The 26,691-nt window shown below is 48.6% G+C and overlaps 1 protein-coding gene across 4 annotated transcripts in view; it reads right to left on the reverse strand.

Annotated features, from left to right (window-relative positions):
* The window catches only part of HELZ (helicase with zinc finger), a 1,775,655-nt gene that overhangs the window by 1,607,833 nt on the left and 141,131 nt on the right, over positions 1–26,691 (reverse strand). The gene's annotated exons all lie outside the window — the stretch shown is intronic.

The raw sequence follows: 26,691 nt of genomic DNA on the forward strand, positions 1-26,691 counted from the left end.
GATCTGGGGGCCACTTGCCTTCTATTAAGCCCAATGTAATTTGTGCAACCTTTAACGTGCCCCACTTTGTTAGCCACCAGCACTCACAATAGTTACAATTTTCCCACAATCAATATGGCAAATGTTATCAGTCCTATCGGTTTCAGACACATTTAAACAGTGACTCGGCACGGAACATTTCGAAACCACTGGTCTAGTGCAACATAGTATGGACCTTCATAACGGTACACAGTAAGAGTTTGTGTTGTGGATTACCAGCGCCTACGACGCAACACTGCTTGCGCGTTCCATGGTGTTGGCAAGCTACCGGTGACGAGCCTGCGTCTGTCTGGCCGGGGTGAGCAATAACGTGTGTGAGCATGTGACCTCTGAGCTCCTCGAGGTAGAGGGAGGGAGGAGAGGCAAAGATGGCGTCAGAGGGCAGGTCTGCTGTTTCCCAGGGCTGCCGGTCAGCCTGCTCCCTAGCACAGCGGAGAAACGTCGTAAGAAATGGGATTATTTTGTCATGCAAGGCGCGAGCTCTGCTTTCCAGAGGTTCTTGGTTGCGTGTTGGAAGTGGGTCCTGGCACGCTTCGCGGCTTTTAGATGGTGGTTAAATAAAATAGGCGATTTTTGCTAACAAACATAAAGGTGAGGCTGCACGTGTGCTAGCTGGCTGGCTGCCCGAGTCAGTGGAGTTACAGGAAAGGCTGATGGCGGGGGGAGGCACTTCCAAACTGTGTATAGTAAAATAAAACTTTTAAGTGAAACTCGGCATTTTAAAACCATTCACAAAACTCTAAACAATCCAGTAAACTCAGTGTAAAAATTGCAATCCATGTCCAACCTAGGACCATCGATAAGATTATAATTCATCAACCTGTGCACGGGAAGCAAAAGACGTGGATGCGATGGGGCAGGAACGTTATCTGCACATTGCACGTCATAAGCCATAAATAACACTGCTGCAGACTCAGCCCTGCATTCCAAACACAGTCACGTGACCTCTTCCCAAGGCACGCGACGCGATCCGATTCTTTCAGCATTGATGAAAACAGAAGAAGTTCACGCGCGCAACGTTATCCTATGGGACAACCCTGCGCGCGCGGCCAGGTCTTGTCTCCACATTCCAACTCGTTGGCTGAGACGACAGCTATAGTTCTCTGGCGAGAACGCGCTTCGCGCGTTACTAGCCAAGAACTAATAAAGGACTCAAACCACCCAAGGGCACTACCTGCAACCCCCACCTCTCTCAGCCTGTCCAGCAGAATTCCATGGTTCGCTGTATCGAAGGCTCAGACAGGTCAAGCAGGATCAAAACACCTGCCTGATCCTTGTCTGCCCGCCAGCGAAGCTCATCCAGCACGGTCACCAAGGCCATCTCGGTGCCATGGGCTGGCCAAAAGCCTAACTGGACTTCCTCCAGGAGCTTATGCTGTTCTAGGTGTCTAGAAAGAGTGCCTGCCACCACCCACTCTACAATTTTAGCTGGATAAGGTAGAAGCGAGATGGGCCTGAAGTTCTTCAAGCACTCAGGATCAAGAGTGGGCTTTTTCAATAAAGGTGTCATCACCGCTTGTTTCCAATGAGGTGGAACCACTCCAGTAGTGAGCGACTGGTTACAAACCAGCCGACGCGTGGGAAAGAGCTCAGCCTCAAACTCCTTCCAGATGTTTAGTGGAATCGGATCAAGCGGAGACCCGGATGTAATGCCAAAGGCCACTCCCCTGGACTTATCTCCCCCCTGTTCCATAACGGCCCTGAAATTCATCGGGACCTGCTTCAGGGGACTGCCACAATCAGCCAATGCTAAAGGGTCGATTCTGGTTTGTTGCTGCTCCACCCCCAAATCATCAATGATCGTTTTGATTTTATCCTGAAAGAACCGAGGTTCTCACAGAGTTCCTGGGAGAGGGGGGCGGAGGGACTCATTCTTGGCACAGTCCGGACTAATAAGGCTATTCAAAATATTAAAAATACTGCGGGAGCTATTCGGGGCATCGAGAATCACCTTAGAAAAGTCTGATGCCTTAACTCCATGGATCTCCTTCTTATAATCCATCTGCTTGGCTTTCCAAGCAAGCCTATCCCTGTCCAGGTATGCATGTCTCCACCTCCTCTCCGCTTGTTTACATTCCAGCCTCAAATTTTTGAGGCTGTCCATGAACCAGGGAGCTGAGGGTCTCCGCCTACTCTTATGATGTTTTAAAGGAGCAGAGGTATCCAAAACCGAAGTAATCTTCGAGCAGAGGGAGGAATAGTTCACCTCTATCTGCATATCAGGGGAGAAACACTCCTCAACTCTGAACACGGGTGACAAGCCTTTTTTCTGAGCGAGAGACTTCCAATCCCTGCTAACATACTCCCTCACTTGACTAGATGTCCTTGCAGTATATATGTGCCTGACTTCACAAAAAATGTAATCAAAGAATGGTCAGTCCAGGCCATGGGTAAGACGTCCCCCACAGTGAGAAGGTTGGTCTCAGAGAAAATCAGGTCCAACCGATGACCCCCTGTATGGGTGGCCTGAGAGACTCGCTGAGAGAGGCCAAGGCCCTCACATGAATAAATCACGTTGAGAAGGCCTGTGTTCATAGTGCCATTCAACCACAGATTGAAGTCTCCAAGGATCACTAATTGGCTGTGAATAGCAGCCATATTGGTGAACAATTCTAATAGTGACTGCTGCTGGGCTAAGGTGAAGACCCCAGGGGGTCTAAAACAGATAATACCCGTTAGCTTGGTTATGAAAAAACAGATAATATCCGTTAAAAGATGCCTCTGTGCAGTCTTAATAGAGAACCCAAATAGTTCACAACCATTACAAGCATCGTTCTCAATGACATTCAGGTCCAGCGTATCTCTAAAGATCACACCCACCCCACCCCCCCTCCCACTAGATCTAGGCCTGTGACGGATTTTAAACCCTGGCGGACAGGCATTCCCAACGTCGACCTCGCACTCAGGCACAGTCCACGTTTCGGTCATGCACAAAATGTCCAGCTCATGAGCCTCCAGCACCAGTTGTATCTCCACGCTGTGTTTGGGTAGGGATCTCACATTCAGAAGCCCACAGGCTATAGTGTCACTCCTCAAAAAGTCTGACACAGGAAAAGCAGTGTTGGACAGCAGAAGAGTCCCCATATCACTACCCCACTCACCAATGTTGTTCAGTTCTTTACTGGTGTAGCATCTAAGACCACACCAAACAACTGGTGCCAGTCCCATCAGTCCCATCCCAAAAGGGGCAGCGTAACTGGCGCTAGGCGCGTCCTTAGCGTGGACAGGCGCAGACGGGCTTGCCGCACGCCAGCATCCGCTTTTGTGTCCGCGAGTCCTGGGAGGTCATGGGAGACTAGACTGCTTTTGTGTCCGCGAGTCATGGGAGGTAATGGCCTATAAGTGGCGCAGTGCATTTTGAGGCAGACCCGAGTGCCCAGGTGGAACCGATGACCGGCCCCAACTCGTCATCATCCTCATCACCATCCCCATCACCATCACCATCACCATGAAAGCGTGGATGTTTGGCGGGGGATGGGGGGGGGGGGGGGGTCTAGCAACACCCAAACAGCAGATGTGGTAAAATACATATGTGACAGTACACTAATAAACGATACACTACGGTGCAGAAAAACATCTGCTGAGAGAAAGCGCTGTTGTACTAAAAGTTAAGCATGCCTGCTGCTAAAACACAGCAAACAGTAGATGATGGACGGAGTGCTGAAACTTTTCAACCACTCACCCTCAGTTAAGAGATCTGAGTTTAATCCATTGTTCTTTTGCTCCCCATGCCTTTACAATTTAAACCCAGCTATATGCAAATCAATCTTGACCCTGCTCCTCATGAAAACAGTCCAGCCCGAACTGCCGGCCAGGTCCTCCGTAGACCGTAAACAAGCATCCTGGAACTGGTTTAGTGGTATCACTCCTCATAAGCCAGGCTAGCTTAAATCCAGTGGCACAGCGAGCAAGAGACCCACATCTGGGAATAACCTTAGCCACTTAGGGTAAACATAGCAAACACAACCAAAAAAGATGATGGACGGAGTGCTGACACTTTTCAACCAATCATCCCCAGTCAAAATATGGGATTAATCCATTGTTCTTTTGCTCACTATGCCATCCCATGTGGGTCCTGTGCTCCCTATGCCACGGAATTCAAGCTAACCTGGGTGATACAGGTCCCAGGATGCTCGCTCTCCAGTCCAGGGAGGACCTGGCCTGGCAGTTCGGGCTGGGCGGTTCCCATGGGGAGCAGGGTCAAAATTGATCTGCATATGGCTTGGTCTAAACTGGGGTGGCGTGATGATAAAAAAAAAAAAGATGGATTTAACCCAGATCTGTGACCGGAGGTGAAAGTTTGATATGTTCAGCATTCCGTCCATCATCTGTCATTTTTGCATTTGCTGCTAAACCACAGGACCAACTTCACTCTATTACATCACCTCTAAACTAAAATGCAACGTTAAGTTTACTAAAGTGCGCCAAAGCTGCTACACAATTAAGCATGAATCACAACAAATCACCAGGACAATGGGTATGTAATATAGCGCTACCACTACTAAAATACAGCGTCTCTCCTCAGCAGTGACAATTTTCAGAGTAGTGGTGCTGTAGGTTTACTAACAATGGACTTGGGAATTACCACCAGGACCAGACACACCTGGATGCTGGTGGAGTCAGATACCTGCACAGAGTAGTGTCCCTCCCCCTCTGCTCATACTGCTGCTTTGAACCACACTTTGTGACCATCCAGGAGGGACCGAATAGCCCTAAAGTCTGCAGGGCCTAGGCCTCCCACTCAGCCTTTTTAGGTTTCGCCTGTCGAAAGCTGCGCAAGCAGCGTTTCGCGCAGGCGAAATCTAATGAGAACAGTATGTGGCTTGGTCACCGCCTCTCTGTTCCATTGGCTAGCTCCATAAATGGAGGCTAGCCATTGGAAGAGAGGCGTCCGTCATTCTGCGAGGCGACTCGTGGGCGTTCCGGCGATTTATTCTCATCCAGCCCCTTTTAGCGCGGCAGTGGGTGGGTGTTTTTTTTTTTTTTTTTTTACCGTGTTTTCGTCTTTTTCGAAGTGCCTTTAGCCGGAGTGGTGGTGTTTTTATTTGCGATCAGGTAAGCAGCATTTTGTTTATATTTTAAATGGTTTGTTTTACATCTTTGTGTGTCTCGTTGCTGCCTCGTGTTGTGAATGTTTCGCTTTGCACGGTATGCTTGTAACTTGTGCCCGTTCCCGCCCCCACTCCCGCTGTCCGTGTGCCCGTTAACCCCCACCCCCTCCCGCTGTCCGTGTGCCCGTTAACCCGCACCCCCTCCCGCTGTACGTGTGCCGTTAACCCGCCCCCCCTCCCGCTGTCCGTGCGCCGTTAACCCGCCCCCCTCCCGCTGTCCGTGCTTAATGCTTGTTTTACGTTGTTTGAAGCACCTCATACGAGTGCATATGTTTGCAGTCGGTCTTCTCTATCATCATTGTTGTTTGCCCCGCCTCCTTCTCGCCCTCCATTGTCCTGCTGCCCTCTTTTTCTGTTGTTTGTTAACCTGTCCTGGATTGCCCGTTGTTTTTCCCCATCACCAACTTTTGTAGCTTTCACCATACCAAACAGCCCACCCTTTCATTCTTGCTTGGTTCGCACCACCGTCCCCTCTCACCCTTCCCCCCCCCTTCACTGTCGTAGTTTGCTCTGAACCTTCCTGCCTGCCTTCCATTGTTTTGCTGCTCCACTTCCCTGGTGTTCGTTGTCTCGTCATTGCTTGGCTATTTTTTGCTTCACATATCGCCCTCCAACCCATCATGTGTCTCTTGCCTCATGCCAACCAGCCCATTCCTCCCATTTTAGCTTGGCTCGTCCCACCCGCCCCCTCCCACCGATTGGTGTTTCTGTCTCCGTTGAAGCGTGGATTGTCTCCCGAGTGGGCATGTGCAGTACATCATCCAAATAACCCTCCAGTCCTTGAATCCGTGGTTCTTGCCACTCGCGGGTGAGAGCTCGGCAGGATAATGCACCTATTGCCGAAATTGCCTTCCATTGTTTTGCAGCTCCACTTCCCTGGTGTTCGTTGTCTCATCATTGCTTGGCTGTTTTTTGCTTAACATCGCCCTCCACCCCACCATGTGTCTCTTGCCTCATGCCAACCAGACAACTCCTCCTGTTTTAGCTTGGCTCGTCCCACCCGCCCCCTCCCACCGATTGGTGTTTCTGTCTACGTTGAAGCGTGGATTGTGTCCCGAGTGGGCATGTGCAGTACATCATCCAAATAACCCTCCAGTCCGTGAATCCGTGGTTCTTGCCACTCGCGGGTGAGAGCTCGGTAGGATAATGCACCTATTGCCGAAATTGCCTTCCATTGTTTTGCTGCTCCACTTCCCTGGTGTTCGTTGTCTCGTCAATGCTTGGCTGTTTTTTGCTTCACATCGCCCTCCGCCCCACCATGGGTCTCTTGCCTCATGCCAACCAGCCCACTCCTCCCGTTTTAGCTTGGCTTGTCCCACCCGCCCCCTCCCACCGATTGGTGTTTCTGTCTACGTTGAAGTGTGGATTGTCTCCCGAGTGGGCATGTGCAGTACATCATCCAAATAACCCTCCAGTCCTTGAATCCGTGGTTCTTGCCACTCGCGGGTGAGAGCTCAGCAGGATAATGCACCTATTGCCGAAATCTGCGTGAAACCATTGGGTTACATGTTCAAGTGTTACCGGCAGATGCACGGTCCCAGTCCCAGGATCTCAACTCTGTGGGAGATTGCATACTCTGCAGAAATCTGTCTTAATTCTGTGTGTTGCAATTTCCAGTCCCATTAGCGCAGTAGAATAATGCATTACTTGAAGTGTTTCAATCCTCGTGTACATGGCACAGTTACAAATCCAATAGGATTACCAAGTAGGATATGGTACCTGTGCACAAGTCTGTAGGCAAATCGAATATTCTTTATTGTTTTAGTTAGCTAAAACCATAACAATAAGCTCATAAAATTAATAATACTTGTTTTATAGAAACATGTATACATTTTAAAACATCAGTTGTCGACAGTGCAATAGTTACATGAGTCATTTAAACGTATTCAAAGTGACAAGATATGATGAGATGAGAGTATGAAGCAAGTAAAGTAGTCTGTGTTGTGCGACTAGTATCGGAGCGGCCTATTGGGCTTACCACCTCAGTTCATCAGGTCTGTAGGCCCCCCTTACCGGTCACAGATTTCAATTTCTGTAGCTTTGCTAAGTAGGTTTAAATATCTGCCACAGGGGCCTGTCGCCTGCTAGTCAGTTTCCATACACAGTGACATAGCTCCTTGGGTTAACGCCTCTGTTACTGAGCTCCGATTGTCACGTAGAGAACAAAAGTTCCTTAGCAGTCAACAGGGGTGATTATAATTGTACAGGTTCAATCGTAAAATGATCGCTGAAAAGGACAGTCTCTCATAAGGTTAAAACATTTGGTTTTTCAGGGAGTTATCTGATGCTATCTGTTCAAGTACCAAATAATTTATTCAACAATAGTACCTTGTCAGTAGCAATTCATAACTGATGGCAATCGCAGTTACAGTGGTAGGTAGGTAGCTTCAGCCTTTTACGACAATTCAGATTTTATCAGTTTTGTGTTTTTTAGTGATGACATGTTGACATATTAGACTTTACCTTTCTTTTGTGAAAAGTTTTCGACTGTAAAAATACTAGTTTTCTTTAGCGCACAGTGGCAAACTTGGTTTTTCGATTTGCTTTAGGTTGATTTTGTTTACTATACATTCTGACTTCCTTTACAGCGCCGGGACAACCATAAGGGCAGCTGTTTGCACAATACGAATTCAGAGGCGTCCGTCATTCTGCGAGGCGACTCGTGGGCGTTCCGGCGATTTTTTCTCATCCAGCCCCTTTTAGCACGTCATTGCAGCGGTGGGCGGGTGTTTTTTTTAATTTTTTTTAACCATGTTGTTTTCGTCTTTTTCGAAGTGCCTTTAGCCGGAGTGGTGTTGTTTTTATTTGCGATCAGGTAAGCAGCATTTTGTTTATATTTTAAACTGTGTTTTACGTCTTTGTGTGTCTCGTTGCTGCCTCGTGTTGTGAATGTTTCGCTTTGCACGGTATGCTTGTAACTTGTGCCCGTTCCCGCCCCCCTCCCGCTGTCCGCGTGCCCGTTAACCCGCCCCCCCTCCCGTTGTTCGTGTGCCCGTTAACCCGCCCCCCTCCCGCTGTCCGTGTGCCCGTTAACCCGCCCCCCCTCCCGCTGTCCGTGTGCCGTTAACCCGCCCCCCCCCCTCCCGCTATCCGTGCTTAATGCTTGTTTTACGTTGTTTGAAGCACCTCATACAAGTGCATATGTTTGCAGTCGGTCTTCTCTATCATCATTGTTGTTTGCCCCGCCTCCTTCTCGCCCTCCATTGTCCTGCTGCCCTCTTTTTCTGTTGTTTGTTAACCTGTCCTGGATTGCCCGTTGTTTTTCCCCACCACCAACTTTTGTAGCTTTCACCATACCAACCAGCCCACCCTTTAATTCTTGCTTGGTTCGCACCACCGTCCCCTCTCACCCTTCCCCCCCCCCCCCCTTCACGGTCGTAGTTTGCTCTGAACCTTCCTGCCTGCCTTCCATTGTTTTGCTGCTCCACTTCCCTGGTGTTCGTTGTCTCGTCATTGCTTGGCTGCTTTTTGCTTCACATCGCCCTCCACCCCACCATGTGTCTCTTGCCTCATGCCAACCAGCCCACTCCTCCCGTTTTAGCTTGTTTGAGTATGGCTATGGCCTGGAGCCACGCCACAGGGAAGGTGCCCCGCAGCTGACCTCTGAATAGGATTTGGCTGCTGGCGAGTGACAGGAAGAAGCTACTTACAAGAGTCACCATTGTTCAGGGGCAGTGAGAGAAGGCGAGTTTTTCTAAAGTAGTGGATTGCGCAATAGAGGGAGAGAGATTTACGAGGTTACTCAATTTTTCGGAGAGGTTTTTAGTAAGCACGATTTACAAAAAACAATGTTTAATTTGGAAAAACAAAAATGAAGTAAAATATGTTTTTAAAGGCCATTGTTTTCTGGGCTGACCCGCATCGATGTTTGCTACGGTGCCATATATATCAATTTGAGAGAATCAGCTATAAAGGATGGATGTTCAACAATATGAATGCGTTATAATGACTTTTGGGGCCCAGCGTTTCCTCGTATGAACACATTTTAGAGAAACAGTGGTAAAAGGGTGACATGCAAATAATCCTACATAAGGGAATGACTAATGAACCATAATTTAAATGGGATATTGTTTTGAACGAGTCTAAGTGATAAAAAGGGCACATATCCAGGAGTAAATGTACTTTATCATTTATGAATCACACACGCTGGTCTGCTAGTGCACCTCATTCTGCACCTGTGTCCCCTTGATGTCTATTACACATTTGTTCAATGTGTGTATATGTCCTGCATCGGGTAACCTTTTTTTTATTCACACCGCTCTCCCAGTGTTCTTCTTTGATTACAGAAGGTGCCCTTTTTAGGTTTCGCCTGGCACGTGTATTAACTAGCACAAATGCAGGCTTTATTGCTGCAGTGCAAATCCAATGTTTGTGCCGTAGTAAACTGTGTCTTCTGGAACTAAATCACTGCTGTTCACTGTGGCCTATGCAATGGGATTGTGCGGTGTCGTCTTAAATGTCTGCAATGCACTTGCAGGAAGATAATGCAATAAACCCTGCATGGGAGAGGAATACTATTTTTAATGGGGGGCGGGTCATAATGACCCACGAGACTTTGTCTCCTGAATCGTCACGCCTTCCCACACACTGAGTATATACATGTTGTACTCTGCGCATCTGTGTAAATGTCATGCGGATTTTCAGAGTGTATATGCCACTAACCAGGTTTCAGACACAGACCTATTCAAGCGGCAGGTGCTCTGCTGTGGGGTACTTGGGGCTGAAGATGCAGCAGAAGTAGGCAAGGCTCAAGCCAAATGCGTGGCTCTAGCTGAGCGGGAATAACTTTTGGACCCTCAAGCCCCAAATGATTTAACTTTCAAGTGGGTTAGCTTTCTGCCCGTGAACCTCATTCGCCAGGAATTCAAGACAAAGTATGAACCTATTGATGTGTGTGTGGGTCTGTGTGTGTGTGTGTGGGTCTGTGTGTGGAATTTGCCAGAGATTAAACTATTGGCATTGTAAATGACAATGCCATTTATTTATCTGTTTTCAAAACCAACACATAAATACAAATTTTGTCGTTTTCAATGCCAATAGCTCAAACTTTTCAAAAGGCGAAACCATTGCATTGTAAATGCTTGTTAGACTTTCTCCCTACAGGGGCATAGACTACTTGGAGTCCTGGCCACCAACCCATCTCTGTTCCAGGAATCTGAAAGGCCTAGTAGTACCAGCAGCAGCTGCTACTGACGGGATGCTTTGGAATGGAGCACCCACAACCGGATGCAGCCTCTGCCTTCCACCCATGATGCTGGATTCTCTGCTACCAGGCATATGACCCGCTCCTCCCCAGAGGGTTCCAAGTACTGCCGAAAAGCACCCTGGCCTGCCAAAGTTCTGCACGAGTGGACACCGCCAAAGAGACCTGTTTTTAAATCGATAACACTTTATGTTCCCTGACAAGAAGGAGATACAGACTGTCCGCACCGGAGGTTGCAGACTGCACCAGGATTACACTCCCTCAGGATATTGTCGGTTGCCAAGGATCAACTGCACACTGGCGAGGATCACGTATGGGAAACAGACGAGGCAGCTACTCATCACAGAGGTGGTCTCCCAAACGAAACCTTCATCCTCTCTGTAAGGACCTTCGGAGACCAAAATGGACCTGAACCACACAGAGGTAAATTCGTTGGGTCATAGACTGGAAACGATGGACGCGAAAATGACATACCTCGCCACTGAACTGAAGTTGACCTGTGCTGAGATCACTGGCTTCCATCACAAGTTAAAGATGCTAAACCACCGCTTGTCCTCTCTCGAATCTAGGGTCATGCTCCTGCCAGACAGGGACCTGAAACGCCACACCATGCGCAACAAAACTGTGGACCTTGAGGGCAGAAGCTGCAGGGATAATATACGCTTCTGCGAGATTCCTGAGAAGGCGCAAAAGCGAGAGGCTTTCTTTGCAACTTTTTGAGATCCCTCCTCGGGATTGCTTTTTCATCTCTGCTTGAGATGCACAGAGCGCATAGGATACAACCATGGCAGGAATCGTCTGGCCCGAGACCCATCATAGACTGCTTCATCTGGAACAAGCAGGTGTCGACCGATCTCGACAGCGGTGATGGTTCAGAGGCCCTATGATTTCTATGGTCACATGATCCAGGTGGCAGCAGACTTTTACAAAGAGACGTGCAATCAGAGAAGGGCTTTCTTCTCCCTCCGCTCACTACTTCACCCTGTTCGGGTCGGCACACATGCGGATCACCATGGACGGTACATCCAAGAACTTCTCTGATCCAGGGGGGGAACTACAGGCCTTTCTGGATGGACAACAGAAAGGGACCATGGACACCTCCCAGTCCCCCCTGATCTTTCTGCCCCCACCACGGCATCTAATGACGTCAGTGAGCCACGCGCGATGTTGTCATTACATGATACCGGACGCCATTTGCTTCCAGTGCGTCCCTTAACAGGAGGTGAGTTTCTCCGGGGGGGGGGGCATTTTAACAAAAGAGGCAACGGGGGATGCCTCTTTTGAGCATTTCGTCGTGCAGCAGGAATGCAGATTAGACACCAGGGATTTTGTTTTTTAATTGAGCATGTAATTAACTGTTTGCGGGGAGCAGCCCCTTAGGCAAGGGTCGATCCCCTTTTGGGGGCAATGTTTTTGGCTATGTCTGCCCCCAGGGGGCCAGATCTTGCCATAAAAATAAAAAAATAAAAATCAGGCCCACTAGACCACCAGGGATTTATTTGTGGGGAGTGGCCCCTTGGGGCGAAGGTTGCTCCCCTTTGGGGAGCATTAATATGGCAGTTTCTGCCCCCCCTAGAGGGCAGATCAGGCGATATTGTTTTTTAAATCTGCCCCACTAGACCACCAGGGATATTTATGCGGGGAGCAGTCCCTTGGGCAAGGGTTGTTCCCCTTTGGGGAGCATTATTCTGGCTGTTTCTGCCCTACTGAGGGTCAGAGTGGCTGATTTTGTATGGCCACTAGGCCACTAGGCCACCAGGGATTTCTGATTTGTTGTTTTCTTATGTTGGGGAGCCCCTTGGACAAGGGTTGCTCCCCTTTATGGGGTGATTCTTGTGGCCGTTTCTGCCCTCTTTGGGGGCAGATCAGCCATTTGTTTTTAGGCCCATCTGTCCCCAAGGGTGGCAGAAGCCACTAGACACCAGTTATTTTTTTTTAAATGTTGGTGTTCGGAAGTGGCCTCTTGGGCAAAGCTTGCCCCCCTTATACGGGGGTGAATATTTTGGCTATTTCTGCCCTTCTTGGGGGCAAATCAGCCTTATACTCTTGGGGTCACCTAACCCTTAGCTTGGCTGGTGGATTGTGTGTGGAATGGTGCATTATTTGCATATGTGATTGTAATGTTTTATTTCTCCTTTTTATTCTAGTGCAAAGCTTTTGATTCTTGTTCGGCAGTGGTTGTTCTGCAGTTTTGCATTATTGCATTTATTTAGTAAGAAAAATTTTTTTGTTGTGTTTACTCCAAATTAGTATTATTGTCCCTCATGAATGAATTTTTGGTAAGTGATGTCATAATGGCAGCATATTTAGTTAGTGTTTTGAGCATGACATTCTTTGCGATGAGTTTTGCATTGTCTTATGTGTAATTTTCTTTTTTTTTTTTGTGGGATATTGTTGATCCTTACTGTGTCTGTGCAGAGTAGGTGGTGGTGAGTCTAGCTGCTTCTGGCAAGTGAGAGGAATAGTTTTGGAGTATATAGGTCTTTGTGATAAACCCACATTTTGTTTATTACTTTTGTTACTTATTTTACAAAGTGTTTGTTGTTGTTGACAAGTTACATTCCTTAGTAAGGATTATGGCTAGCCGTAGAATTACTGCTCATCAGGTGGTTGGTATGCTTTTTGAATCTTCCTCTGAGCAGGATTATGAGACTGACAGTGCCTCTGAGGGAGAGGAGGGAGTGCAAGTTTCTGGCAGTGAGGTTTTCTGTCTACAAGGAATTATCTGATGATGAAGTTACTCTCGGTGCGGATGAAGCTACTCTCAGTGCAGATGTGTCGATGGTGCAGCAAGAGACATCGGGATTGCAGCCCTGGGTTGCAAGGCTTCCAACTGGAAATGCTGGACTCTGGGTTGATCCAAACATGGTGCAGCCGGTGTTGCCTGCCTTTAGTGGTGATGCAGGGTGTAGAGTGGATTTTGAAAAATTTTTCCCTATACAGTTTATTCAGTTGTTTATGGATGGTGTATTTTTGGCTGAGATTGTTGCGCAGACTAATTTGTATGCTGAATTGTTTTTGAGGGACAAATGTGCCGGACTTAGGCCCCGTTCTAGAGCTACCCGGTGGATGTGCTGAAGAAGTTTTTGGGTTTGACTTTTTTGATGGGCTTGATAAGGAAGCCGTCCTTGGCTTCATATTGGTCTACCAGTCCCTTGATTGCAACGGCTATATTTCCTGCAATTCGGAGTTGTGATCAGTATTTACTTTTGCTTCGGATGCTGCGTTTTGTTGATAATGCTTTGGCATTGCCACAAGATCACCCTGACTGTGACCGTCTTTTTAAGATTCGGCCTGTTCTCGATCACCTTCTAGATCGATTTTCAGAGATCTATACTCCAGGGAAAGAAATAGTGGCTGATGAGTCTTTGGTCCTATTCAAGGGTTGTTTGGTTTGGAGTAGGACAGGATATGTCTATAATTTCCGGGTGTACACTGGTAGGGATTCCACTATTTACCCCCGTGGTTCTCCGCCCACTTTTGGAGTTTCAGAGAAAAGTGTGTGGGAACTTGCTAGAGGACTGTTTAACAAAGGTCACCATTTGTACCTTGATGACTTCTACACTGCTGTGCAATAGTTTAAGGAATTGTTCAAAGTGGAGCCTTTTGCTTGTGGCACAATCCGCTCCAACTGTAAAGGTTACCCAAAAGAGCTTGTTTGCAAAAAGCTTCAGAGGGGACAGTGCAGTGCCTTTCACAGTGAGGAACTGCAGGTTGTGAAATATGTGGACAGAAGGGATGTGTACACGTTGACTACTGTCCATGATGACAGTACTTCACCTGTGACTGTTTGGGGTCAGGTTGCTGAAGTGCGCAAACCTGTGTGCATTGTAGACTACATTAAGCACATGGGTGGTGTCGATAGAGTAGATCAGAGGTTAGATACTTACACTTCTGTTCGTAAGGCTTACACATGGGATAAGTAGTTGGCCATCCATCTCTTCAATTTAGCAACTTTTAATATTTTTGTTGTGTTCAAGGAGTGTTCTTCTGCTTCAAAGAGGACTTTTGTTCAGTTTCAGGGGTCTGTGTTAGGCAGCCTTGTTGTAGCGGAACAGGCAAGTGTTTCTAGAGTTGGAGTGAAGGGTGTGACTAGACTGAAAGATCGCCACTTTCCTGATTTAATTCCACCCACACCCAAAAAAAACAATCTCTGCAAGAGATGTAGAGTCTGTTTGCGAAGAGGTATGCAGAAAGAGAGTTGTATGCACTGTGCTGATTGTCCTTCTAATCCTGGGCTGTGTATGCCCACATGTTTCAGATTGTATCACACTCAAGAGTTTTTGGGAGCAACCGTGAGTCTAATAGTGTACTGCTTGGTCTGTATAGTTTCATATAGTTTATGTTCAGTTTCACGGTTGGCATTAGAAGGATGTCATTAGTTATCGCTGTTTTTGTAGTTCTAGTTTTGTATCTTATTCCAATTGGTTTGTTTTTTCTTTCTTTTTAGAAAAAACTTTTGATGACGGTGTGCGTGGAATGGCGCTTGGCTGGAGGTGTGCGTGGACTGGCGCTTGGCTGACGGTGTGCCTGGGCTGGCAGTGTGCCTGGGCTGGGGCTTGGCTGGTGGTGTGTGTGGGCTGAGGCTTGGCTGGCAGTGTGTGTTGACTGGCACTTGGCTGTCGGTATGCGGGGGCTGGCTGTGTGGGTGGGCTGGTGCTTGGCTGGCTGTGTGCGTGAGTTAGCATTTGGCCGGCAGTGTGCGAGTAGTGACTTGCTGCTGGTCATTGCACACTCTGCTATTCAAACGCCACTGCACCCACTATGTCAACCACCAGCCGTTGCGATTGCTGTGTCAGTCATGTGGGCGTATGAAAGTGATGGGCCCTTGTATGGCGCGGTCTGTTGATGTGAATGTTGTAATGTGCTGGGCCTGCGGCTGGCGCTGTGAATGGTCTTGTGTGTCACATATGAAAGGTGTGTGAATGGCGTGTTAAGAGGTTGGTGCCTAGCCGTGGCTTTACAATTCACGAGCTGCGAGTTATTGGTTCAGATTTTTAAGCTTTTAAATATTAACAGTGCCTTTCCTTTTTGTGAAATCTCTTAATAGAATTTTACGCTCTGAACCTTCATTCCTCCTCGTGCCAAATCCAACCAGTATGTGTGAGTACTTAAGAAATTGTTCATTTTGAAGTAATATTTGTCTTTTCTGTCCCTCTCTGCCAGGGTGTACATTGTCTCCACACTGTAGATGTGAGAGTTGTAATGTGCTGGGGCCAAAGTAGGTGGTGTGAAAATGTCTGTCAAGTATGAAAGGTATGTGAATGGCCTGTTAAGATGTTGGTGCTTTGACGTGGCTTTACAGCTCACGAGCTGTGAGCCCCTGGTTCAGGTTTTTAACCTTTTAATTATTTCCTTTTTGTGAAATCTCTTGTCAATAAAATAGACATTTTGAACCTTTCACTCACCCTCGTGTCAAATCCAACCAGTAGGTTTCTGTACTTGAGGAACAGATGGATAGGCAGTCATATTGGTCTCATCTGTCTTTCTGTGATAAGGTGTAGCCTGTCTCTAGGGAAAATATATCAACTTTATAGCTATTTCTGTTCAGCAAAAAAAATGGGAAGTGCTGGGTTGTGTGCCTCTCATGGATCCGAACAAGTTTTTTTACTCAACATGCCATGCAAACCTCAAAATGTGACTATAGTCACGCACTATTCTTGCATTATTGTATCATAATATTCTGGTTTCAGAAAAACAACAATTTTCCTACCATCGAGCATTCCCCCAGGTCTCCAAATAAAAATGGTACCTCACTCATGTGGGTGGCCTAAGTACCCGCGATCGACTAGGGCGATCATCAAAATTCAGGAGACATCAACATTTGCAAACCTCTAATTGAGCTGCAAAAATCACATTTTCCACATATTTTTGTGTGGAATCACCGTGCCGACACAAATGTCCTACCCCACAGAACTCCCCTCAGTCTCCTGACGAAAATTATAACTCACTTGTGTGGGTGGGGCAAGGGCCTGTGACTGGTAAGAGACAAAAACATAGGGATTAAGGGTATAGCGCCGAGAATTCGAAGCGCTACATTTTTAAAAGAAATACATTTTTAGCCAATTCTGCATTTGACACCCACACAAGTTCGGTATAATTTTACTCGGGAACCTGAGGGGAACGCTTTGGGGCAGGACATTTGTGCTGGCACGTTGATTCCAGCTAAAAATATGTGGGAAATGTGGTTCTTTCAGCTAAATTTGAGATTTGCAGGGAATTCTGGGTTTGAAAACGTTGGGCGATCCACGCAAGCCATACCCCGCTGGACTCCCCCAGTTGTCTAGTTTTCAAAAAGGTGTGGGTTTGGTATGTTTCCCAAGATGGCCGCCGAGCCCAGGGCCAAAAACCCAGATGACCCCCCCCCCCCACCCCCTGCAAACCCAGGTTGTTTTGTGATGGGTCATTTTGAGGTCTCCTTAATATTTTTTGAGCCCTTGTCTGTCGCGGGTACTTAACCCACCCACACCAGTGAGGTACCATTTTTATAGGGAGATCTGGGGGAACGCTGGGTGGTAGGAAATTTGTGGATCCACGCAGATTCCAGAACTTTCCCCCACAGAAATTTGAGAAAAATTAGATTTTGTGGGGAAGTTGGGGCAAGAAGGGCTTAAATCCTACTGGACATCTTATGTAAAGTAATTTGGTTGTTCACAAAAATGTCAATTGCTATTTTGTGCGTGTAAAATTGATACTGAAGTGGCTTCTGGGGTACAGAGCCCTGTGACTTCTGTGCAAATTGGCAATAAAATGTGTTTTTAAAAAAAATAGATTTTGTTCAGCTAAATTTGAGGTTTGCATGGGATTCTGGATAGGAAAATGTTGAGGGGTCCACGCAAGCAATACCTCGCTGGACTCTCCTGGGTGTCTAGTTTTCAGAAATGTGTGGGTTTGGTAGATTCCCAACATGGCCGCCGAGCCCGGGGCCAAAAACCCATGTGAACCCCCTTGCAAAACCAGGTTGTTTTGTGATAGCTAATTTTGATTGGATAGGATTTATATAGCGCACTAAAACCAAAAGGTGTCAATGCACTGGCCAAGAGGAAGAGAGACCAGCAACAGCCAGCTAGAAGGCAGAGAGCCAGGCCTTCAGAAGTTTCCTGCAGACCTGGAGCAAATCAGCCATGGTAATACAATGGAGCAAAGAGTTCCAAAGTTTAGTTGCCGCCACAGAGAATGAGCGGACACCCCATTTGGACCTACGGAATCTGGGAGAAACACGTTTTTTGGAGTGGAGGATCTCAAGGCTCTCCCTGGAGTGTACCAGTGTAACAAGGTTAAGGTGTAGTGAGCCTTTGCTATGCATAGCTTTGTACACCAGGTTCAGAGCCTTGAAGGAGATGCGCTTCCTGATAGGAAGCCAGTGCAAGGCATGGATTCCTTCCCTGCCAGCCTAGTGTTTCGGGATGTTAAGAATCAGCCTTGCAGCAGCGCTTTGCACCACCAGGGGCTTGTTCAGAGAACCTGAGCTGATATTAAGGTACAATTCTTTGCAGTAGTCTAACCGGGAGGTAACTAGTGCAATGATGGTGGGCCGATGTAGCTCCGAAGGAATATATGGCAAACATTTCTTCAAAATGTTAAGGATGTATAAGCAGGTGCTAACTGTACAGTTCACCTGGCCGTCAAAAGACAGGCCCTCATCAAAGAGGACCCCCAGATTTTTAGCCAGAACATGAAGGGGACCGCAGTCTGCGGGACACCAGGCAGCAGACCAAATGGGGGTTTGAGGGCCAAAAAACAGAACCTTGATTTTGTCTATATTGATTTTTAGAGAGTTCTCCTTCATCCAGCATATTATGCTGGACATACAATGATTGAACTTTTGGGCAACCAACTGCAAATCATCAGAGATAGAAATTATGATTTGCCTACAATCCGCATATGAGAGCCCCTGAAAACAGAATGATCTTACCCATGTAGCCAGGGGGATCACAAAGATTAAAAAGAGTGGGGCTGAGCGAACAGCCCAGAGGGACACCACATGGAAGGCCAAAGGCCTTGGCTTTAAGACCGCCACAACTGACAACATTGGTTCTGCCATTCATAAATGAGTGAAGACAATGCAGGGATCTCCCGGTGACTCCTGCTTCCCACAGTCTCTGAAGCATGCGAACTGGGGAGATGGTATTGAATGCCGCCGAGAGGTCGAGCAGAATCAACACGCCGGATCCGCCTTGGTCAACCTGCATGCGGATACAATCAGAGGCTGCTACCAAGGTGGATTCTGTGCTATGACCTGCCCTCCTCAATATGTTTTGGGCCCTTGCCTGTCGCGGGTACTTGACCCACCCATACAAGTGAGGTACCATTTTTTCTGGACCTATTCAGATTCCAAAACTTTCCACCACAGAAATGTGAGGAAAATGTTTTGGTTTTATTTTTACAAAGTTTGAGGTTTGCAAGGGATTCTGGGTAAGAGAACCTGGTGAGAGCCACACAAGTCACTCCATCCTGGATTCCCCTGGGTGCCTAGTTCTCAATAATGTATAGGGTTGCTAGGTTTCCGTAGGTGCGGGAGAGATAGGGTTCAAAAGCTACAGCTAGGCACTTTTCAAAAAAGGGTCAGTTTTCACTGTGAAAATGTGGCGTGTCCAGGTTGCATTTTGGGCCGTTTCCTGTTGCAGGCACTAGGCCAACGCACACAAGTGAGGAACCATTATTCTCGGAAGACTGTTGGGATTGCGGGGTGGGTGGAATTTTGTGGATCCACGCAGATTCCAGAACTTTCCACCACAGAAATGTGAGGACAATGTGTTTTTTTTTTTTTTTTTACAAACTTTGAGGTTTGCAAGGGATTCTGGGTAACAAAACCCAGACAAGTCACCCCATCCTGTATTCGGAAGGGTGTCTAGTTATCAAAAATGGACAAGTTACTTACCTTCGGTACTGATGTATCTGGTAGAGACGATTCTAGCCGCAGATTCCTTAATGTAGAATAATCCCCAGGCGCGAGACTGGATCAGGAAAATTTTCTTTGCCCCAGCATCTCGCGCGCCGGGGGCGGTACCACTTGACTCCGCCCTGACGTCAGCGAGGTCACATAAGCCCCACCCCAGCGCACTGACGTCAGTTTTCCTCAGAGAACTTTTCCACGCCACAGCGTTGAGCCATCACAAACAAAACTGTGGAGAGTATGGGAACAGTGTGCGAAAAAGCTGATAAAACAGAAAAGGGAGGAACGAAAGGTTAGGAACAGCACCAATTGGAAAAGTGCCAGGCACTAAGGCACAGAAAGCCATAGCAGTGAACGAGCAGAGCACCGCTCTGAGGAGCAACCTCGCAAAGCTAAGGCAACATCCTCCCTGGAGGCAGAAAAAACATTTGAAAAACGTCATAGCAGATGAAAGAGTCTGCAATCACAATCCACAACAGTGAAGGGCAACAAATTCGGAACAGATGAGTAACAGCAATTTACCCCCAGACAACACCATCAAGGTGGGTCGTATCCCCTGGGAGGAACTAAAGGCTGAGCTACAGCCAAAAGACCCCAACTAAGAGGACTGCACAGGAATCAGAATCCGAAGCAATTTAAAGGGAAGAAGAGTAAAAGTAGGACCCTACAATGGGAAAAAACAGGGTGTAGGGATGCAGAAGTACACATGAACCAACTGACCTTGCACCACCAAGGAAGGGATGGAATAATTAAACAGAACGAAGCATCCTGTCAGGGAGGAAGTGAAGAGGCTACTCGTAGAAGACAAGCCACCTGGAGGGAGGCGAGTGCAGAAAACCAAGCTGAAGGTCCTCGCAGATCGGGGAGGGAAGGGCGGGTTGTGAAGGAATCGGCGGCTAGAATCGTCTCTACCAGATACATTGTTACCGAAGGGAAGTAACTTGTACATCTGATAGAGACTACTAGCTGCAGATTCCTTAACGCAGACTATTACCCTAGCCATAGAGGGGAGAAGGGCGTGCGAGAGAACCTCCCCAGTAGGAAGAAACACAGAGCCCCAGCAGGGGACATGTAATGGGGACAAGGGCGGTCCAGCCCCCACCAAGCAGAAGTAAGCAACAAGGTGAAGGGAGGCCAGGACACCCTAAGTCTATCCAAGGTACAACGAACATCCGCCAGAAAACCCCAGAGGGACAGACAACGCCAGAGGAGTTCCAAGGTAGAAAATAACCACCCCCAAACTCCAAGGAGAAGAGGTAGAAACTGAGGCAGAGCCCGCCACAGGAGAACACACACAGTGAAGGGGACAGCTAAACAGGCATCAGCCTCAAGGCAGCGGACAAGGCAGGAACGGCTCCACAGCCAAGAAGGGCAGACGTGAGAAGAAAGACATGCTCCTGCCTCTTGTTCTGCTGGAGACTAAGGGTACACGCCAAGGCCCATGGCAGTGGACTAGAAAGAACAGAACAGCCGGCAGCTGGCAAATATCATGAAGCAGTGCGCCCAGAACAAGCCGAGCGCAAGACAAAGGCAAAGGCCAGGGAAATCCAGAACAACCCCCAAAGGAATACCGTTCCAGACACAAACCGACCCACGAAAAGAAGTGGGGCCAGCCAGATGAGAAAGAGGAGAAATACGTAGGACGGACCTAAGCCGTCAACCAGAACACAGGAAAAAAACTAGGAAAATCCTAGCCCCCCCTGTAACACAAGACAGAGGACCAGGCCGAATCGCCGGACAAAAAGGCGGAAACACCACAACACAACGTCGTAGACGGCATGGCAAAGCCGGTCTAGCGATGTAGCGGATAGTGAGAATGACAGAACCTGTAGCACCGCAAGTTGCGCCAAGATAAAGACAAAAGAGACCGCACCAGCGGTATACAGGGATGCCAGGAAAGGCCAGGAACCCGAAAAAGGGGTACACACCCTCCCAGCTTAGGACAGAGCTATACAATAGCTACAAGTACCCCACTTAGGGTATGACACGTCCCAAAGAAAACATGGGAACACCTCTTAGGGAAAAATCCCACAGCAGAGGACAAGAACATAAAGGACCTGTGCGTACCACAGACGGCTTACCAATCAGCCAAAAAATACACAAATGCCAAAGGGGCTGTACCAGCAGCAAACAGTACAGAGGGGCCAACCTAAGGACCCCAAAGGCACGTCAAACCACACAGAACACACAGACGGGCCAACCGAAACACTAGACTCCAGAAAAAAGGTGAAATAACGCCTCCCATAAAGCACCGGAGGACCAACAAGCCAAGCTTACGGAGGGGGAGGAGGACGGAGCCGAGAAAGGAGCCGTTGAATGGCGGAGTGAGCGTGGGTGTTTAATAAAAGAACACCATCAAAAGGCAGGTCAACCAGACGCTCCCTAATATTCTCTGGAAAAATGCCATCCCACAACCAAGCATGGCGTCGGAGAGCTACAGAACTTACCATAGCTCGGCCGAGAGCATCAGCAACATCCAAGGCCGAATGGAGAATAAACGCGGCCAACTCCCGGCCATCGAACACATGGTGCCGCAGATCAGCGCGGACACCTTTGTGGGAGACGCAAGACAGAAGGGACTCCACAGAATCCCACAGGCTGGTGGTAGCCCTGACCAACACACAAAGTGTATTGAGCGCTCGCAAAGCAGCACTAGAGAAAGCAAAGATGTCACACTCCCATTAATCCCACCACCGGGCCTCCCGTGACCGAAACAACACTGAAGGCAAGGAAGAAAAAGCAGTCAGCAGGAGAGAGTCCTTGATAAAAGGGTGGAAAGAAGCGCAGACTGGATCGTGCAGATTCACAAAATGCCAGCGGCCGTGGAAATGGCCTGCAGAAAGACTACACTCGCCTCCGTAGGGCATCATGGGGGAGATAGCAATTGCTCCGTGGGCGACGGCTGTAAACTAAGCCGTCCATCCCAGAGTCCAGCTGGAGGAAGAAACAGCCAGCCCCTGAATAGTAAAAGATCCACGAACGAGTTGGGGGCCTGAGGGGCCTCCGGGGAACGTGGAGAAGCCTGCAGAGCAACCAACAGCGAGTTGTGGAAGAGAGGGTCCAAGGGTTGTGGCCGCGGAGACTGCGAAGAGCCCTCCCTGAAAGACGCCGGGGAAAAGCAACAAAGAGGCGTCCCGTCTCCGGAGAAGAGGAGACCAGTAGATGACAAACCTCTGGAGAGGAGGGGACCTCTGGAGACAAGTCGATGACCAGACGCCGGCACGGCGCCGCGGAGTCCGCCACAGGCGACGGTGTGACGTCGATCGGCGCCGGAGCGGTCACTGAGGGTGCAGAGTCGACCTCCACCACCACTTGCGTCCTAGGAAAATGGGGCGGGGTCGGAGGCGGGCGGCTAAAGAATGGTGCAGAAAAGGCACCGACTTGACCTCTGACGAGGCAGCCGCCTGCGTAGAGGGCAGAGAGGGACGCGGAGAGGCACCCCGGACCCTAGCCACCACCAGCAGCGCCGACAGGGTAGGGGAGTAGTCGGCTCGACCTCCGGTAAGGCAGCCGCCTGCCCAGAGGACCAAGGGGGACTCTAGGATGAACAGTGAGTCCCGGAGACCTCCTGCGACACCACAGGGGCCCCCTCTGGGATTTGCGGCGAGGCAGAGATGCCGTGGGTCATAGAGGGGAACCCCTTAGGGCCGCACCTAGACGACACCACACTCCCAACACCTGAAGCTGAACTCGTCGGCGCCGAAGCCGCCGGCGACTCAGCGGAAGGCCCTGTCTATGGCAAGGAATCCGCGGACGTCTCAGGAAGAGGAGGAGGGGCCAAGGAAGCCTGCAGAGCCATAGCGTAGGCCTCCATTTGGGCCCTAGTCACCCAGACGACAGGAAACAGCGGGTAGAGGGGCAACGAGTGAGGCCGCATGTCCAGAGGGGAAGCCGCGCCCTCTGCAGGACAGGGAACAGGCCTCGGTGACAAGATGTAAGACTTACCGATGGGCGAGTGACGCCCATGGGGCCTCGGCGAAGGACAATGCCGTAGTCTGAATCAGCGGTTTCTGAACCCTTCCGAGGTAGGGGACGGACACGGTGACGAGACCAATCTGGACAAGTGGGCCGAAGTAGTTTCATCCGGTGCTCCCGACAGGACTTTGACTTCAGATGCTGGCAAAAGTCGCAGTCCGTAGAATCATGGTGCGCGCCCAAACACCACATACAAATCGCCGGCATCTGACGCGTACAAGTAGTACAAGTCTTGAAGCCTGAAAGCATTCGCACACTGTTCAACGCAAAAGTGTGAAAAGAAGACCTGAAAACAGGTCAAGGACACGATCCAGATCCGCGATGCACGCGGGAAAGAAGGAAACTGACATCAGCGCGTCGGGGTGGGACTTATGTGACCTCGCAGACGACGTCAGGGCGGAGTCACGTGGTACTGCCCCGGGCACGCAGAGATGCTGTGTCAAAGAAACTTTTCCGGATCCAGTCTCACGCCAGGGGAGAATTCTACGTTAAGGAATCTGCGGCTAGTAGTCTATCAGATACACCGCCTATACGAGGTGGATGACAGGGCTGGGAAACTGCTAGCCTGGCTTAGCAAAAAGGAACAACAAGATAGATTGATACAGGAAATCGCAGAGAGCCAGGATAGCATTTAAACTACAGATAACCAGATAGTCTGGTGATTACCGTCTACCACCGAGACTTTTACAAGGACCTCTCACGCCCTCAGTAGGAACATTGAAATCAAGACCTACAGGGCAGGGATTCAGACACTGGCATTAGGTGAAAATGAGTAGCTTGATTTATAAACGGACATAACCCTGAAAGAAATAAAAGAGGCAGTGGCGAAACAGGCAGGGAAAGACTAACGGACTACCAGATTACCTATACAAGCGCTGCATAGACCTCCTAGGGCCCCACTTGCTGCACTTGTTTAAAGATGCACATAAAGAGGGTATCCTACTCCCAGACCTAAGGTCAGCAATGATTCTGGGAATACATAAAGATGGAAAATCACACAACAGATGCGACCCGTATCGTCCCATCTCCCTACTAAATACGGAAGTGAAAATATTAGCCACAATACTAGCTACACGTCTTCGTAAATGTATTTCATCTTTCATCCATGACAACCAATCTGGCTTCATTCCCCGGTGCGCTACGAGTCTAAATCTCCGTGCGGCCCACAACTGGGTGATGGCAATGAAAGGCCACGATAAACCACACATATTACAATCGCTGGACGCCGAGAAAGCGTTTGACGCTATGCACTGGCTGTTGTTAAAATGCACGCTGGCCAGGTTTGGCATAGGCCCCTAGTTCCATAGCTGGATAGCACTACTTTATAACATGCTAACCGCAACAGTTCGAGTGAACGAGAAGACTTAAGGACCCATCCCCACCAGACGCAGGACGAGACAAGGATGTCCTCTGTCACCCCTCCTCTTCGCACTCACTCTTGAGTCCCTTGTTTGTAACATTCGACAACACCCAGAAATGTATGGTTATCATCTAACAAAGAGGAGGCAGAAATGATTTCCCTCTACGCTGATGACATGCTTCTATACATCACTAATCCTAATAATACTCTCCCAGTCCTGTTCAACACCATACAAGAGTATGGACGACACTCCGGATATAGGATTAATTGGAACAAGTCCACGCTTTATAGTCCAGGCACAACCCTGAATAAATTGCAGCTGCCTGGAGACCTTAGAGTGGCAGAGGAAGGCTTCCAGTACCTGGGAATTTTCATCACCCTACACAGAGAGCGATGCAGACACCGTAATCTGGGAAAGGTCCTGCAGAAATTCAAACATGACACAAGAGAGATGGAGGGAGCTCCCCCTCTCTTTACTCAGAAGAGCAGCTAATGATTACTCTCCCGCAATTGCTCTACACACTCCAGAACACGTACTACCCCCTCCCCGATAAGTCCTCACCGGGTTAGAGAGACACATCAGATCCCTCTTATAGCAAGGAGGACACCACAAAATAGCGCGGAAGACGCTACAGCGCAACCCATCGAATGGTGGAATCACACTGCCAGACGGAGAGGCAAACTACTGGGCCGACCATCTTATCCCCATTAACAAATGGACGCACTGAGCACGAGACCACCCCATATACCGACTGGAAAGAGATCTGATGTCGCTACACACATACCTACACTACCTTTATGGCAGGAAGGGTACTTCTCAATTACTGCCAGCAACAAGAATCAACACAGAGGCACGGGAGATAGCCACGAAAGTCACTGAGTGGACAAACAGGGTCACAAAGGCTATGCTGCTCTGGGAGTGGGGGAAGGTTCAGAGTTGCGGAAATTAAAAGGATTTGAGGTATGGGATCTCCTGGGCATCTCTACAATTGGAGATGTCCTGGAAAGAGGGACATTCAAAACATTGCCTAAAATCAGTCAGGAATATGGACTACCTAAATCCCAGTTCATCAAGTATGCACAGCTGCGCCACGCATGGCAGACACAGGACATCTCGTGCACAGATATACCTGAGTACGCGCCACTTGAGTGGAGAGACTGCTGCAGGAAGAACTCTTAGAGAAGGCAGTCTCCCTCACATATAAAACCATAAATAACAACAAACCAGACAACTTACATGGGCTAAGGAATATGTAGGAGAAAGACATAGGGCCTTTGGAAGACAGCCTGGGAGGCGGCTCTAACGCATCCCAGAGAGATAGCCATTAAAGCAAGGTTACACATTGTACAATACAAGATTCTACATAGAGTGTACTACGACAGGGAGAAGCTCCACAAGATGGGCAGGTCAAAGACACAAAACTGCCTCGCCTGTAAAGACACCAAAGGTAATTTGTATCATACAATATGGTTATGTCCCACCATACATGCCTACTGGGTAGCCATAGTTGGAACACTAGGAGAGATATGAGGGTGACATTACAGCTCAACCCTGGATTCGTTCTCCTGGGGATCCTGAGCGAGGTAGATGTGCCTAGAACAACTGCTCTTTGCCTCCCTGGTCCTGGCAGTGGCAAAACTTAACATGACCAGGCGATTGGGGAGGGGGAGCCCACGTTGCAGGTATGGACCAGGGAAATTGACCTATATATTGCGGCCACGCATACTACATACCTGAGCAGGGGGTGCCCTAAAAAATGTAATCGAGTCGAGTTTGGGGGCCATGGAGATGATACTATGGACTAGACCACTGGGACCCTATGGCGCCATGAGCCGAGGAGGATACCATAACCGAACCTACAGACCCACACTAGACCCGTGCACCGATTGTCACCCGTACTAGCGGACTCTAGGGCAAAGACCGACCCCACAGAATGTAATGACCATAAACTAATCCCAACAGGGCAATCAAGGGAAGATGCGAGTCTGTTAACGTTGGCGATCTTCTATGTGACTGAAATTGTGGTTTTGTCACTTGTATGCATTTGTTCATATGCATAATAAATATACTTAAAAAAAAGAAAATTATATTTTAATTGCAGTAACT

The sequence above is a fragment of the Lissotriton helveticus genome, chromosome 7 (assembly GCF_964261635.1).
Source record: "Lissotriton helveticus chromosome 7, aLisHel1.1, whole genome shotgun sequence".
In the NCBI taxonomy this organism is placed as follows: domain Eukaryota; kingdom Metazoa; phylum Chordata; class Amphibia; order Caudata; family Salamandridae; genus Lissotriton; species Lissotriton helveticus.